Source organism: Pseudophryne corroboree, chromosome 7, assembly GCF_028390025.1.
Source record: "Pseudophryne corroboree isolate aPseCor3 chromosome 7, aPseCor3.hap2, whole genome shotgun sequence".
In the NCBI taxonomy this organism is placed as follows: Eukaryota; Metazoa; Chordata; class Amphibia; order Anura; family Myobatrachidae; genus Pseudophryne; species Pseudophryne corroboree.
In genome coordinates, this window is record NC_086450.1 from 131753173 (window position 1) to 131755333 (window position 2161).

Genomic DNA, 2161 nt, shown 5'->3' on the forward strand with positions numbered 1-2161 from the left:
CAGTACCAGTTCCAATCCAGTCATCTCCTGGATGCACAGTCCAGCTTCTATACCGGTCCTGGTATGGTCACCTTTCGGTCCCAGACCGGCCATTCTAATAAAGAACTTCTCTACTGACCCGACACTTTAAGCACCACATACTAAGAGGGAGATGTACTAAGCAGTGAAAAGAGTGGAGAAGTGAGCAAGTGGAGAAGTTGCCCACGGCAACCATCCAGAAAATCTGTATAATTTTATAGTATGCAAATTATAAATGTTACTTCAATGCTGATTGGTTGCCATGGGCAACTTCTCCACTGGCTAACTTCTCCACTCTTTTCATTACTTAGTACATCTCCCCTTAAGTCATCAGAGTGGCCAGATCGCAACATTCACATATAAGTGCTATTGGCCAAATTAGCCTGGCAGTGCTGCTATGGCATTATAATTCTATTGACAGATTGCGTTCTGAGTATAACACATTGACTGGTAACCATCCGGTAACCACACAATACTGTTGCTAATGACAACGGCACATACTGTTCAGTTAATCACAATGCTCTCTGGGTGGATTGCATACAGTCTACTTGCTCCCTAACGACCAACACTGACACTTGAACTTAATTATAGTAATCTCATTTTACGAGGGTGTCAGTGGAGGTCTAATATAACTATCTTTCTTAATTAGAATCTACACCATTTGCTAAAATTAGGAGTGTGGTAAGCCGCCGAAACGCAAGAACGCAATCTGTCAATAGAATTATAATGCCATAGCAGCACTGCCAGGCTAATTTGGCCAATAGCACTTATATGTGAATGTTGCGATCTGGCCACTCTTTTACCAGTAACTAAGTGCATATCTACCAGCCCTTAAATATTAGTTAGTGATATGTAAAGGAAGGGAACTGGTTAGTATACCCTGATATAATTTATCTGATGCATAGATACAGCCTAAAATAGATTAACAAAGTAGCAAAATACCAATCCTGTGTTACAAGATAGTAAACACAGGTTGCTACAGTATCTTAACGATACAAGTCAGTGACATGTAAAGGAAGGGAACTGGCTTGTACATTCTGATACAATATATCCAATCACAGGTGCAGTCTGAGAAAGAATACTTATGTAGCGAATATTAATCCTGCAGGAAATACAGGCTGCCACAACATTTTAGTGAGAACATCAGTGTGTTTAATACAATGGTAACTGTATGACTGATTGGTCTGTCACCTATATAAATGCAGGGTCATAAGACAATTGTTTGATTTACCGCTTGATTAATAATTTTTCATATTAGGGATATTTATCCCTGCTCTTTCTAATAAATATCAGTGATATAGAATATGAGATGAATGTGTACAAAACACCAAAGTAAAGAACGCTAAAGATATATAGCAAAAGTGAACACACAGTAAAAAACACATCATATCTATAGTAACAGGTTATTGTGACAAATGAGTCTTCACATCTGAACTAGCTAACATATGGCTCCCACAAATACAATAAATATTCCAAACTTATAAAACTGGTACATACGATATATGAAATAAATTCTTTGAATTATAATTACTGGCCCTTTGTATGATCAAAGCTATATCACATTGTGAGAATTTGTTAATTAATACATTTCAGACTCTCAGGGGCTCCATAAACAATTCCATTCCTACACCTGCCGGAGTAACAGTGGGAGTACCGCTTTTTAAATCTATCAAACACTTATATCTTTTCTTTTCACTTATATGTTTGTATGTACTGATTTTAACCTCTATGTTTTGCTGTGTAATCCCCATATAAAGGGGGCATATTAGAAGGTGAAGCAATAAAAGCTAAGTTTTAAAGAAATTAAAATCAATACAAATTTTGTGAGTGCGCCCAACCAAGCAACTACTTTTGTTTTCTCTTTTTGTTTTGCATTAAATTTGAGTTGCATATGGGCTGCACCCCCACACTATCATTTCTACTACCAGAGTGATACACTCCAATGGGGTTCTACTGGTTGATATAATCTGATTAGTTCATTGACTGTAAAGTGTGCAGATACATTTATTTTTCTATTCACACATCATAATGCACCTGACACATTATTCCACACACCGTAATGCCTGTGATACATTATGTCACACACAGTAATGCCCATTACACATTATGCTCCACAGTAAGGCTTCTTATTACTTTTAAATTA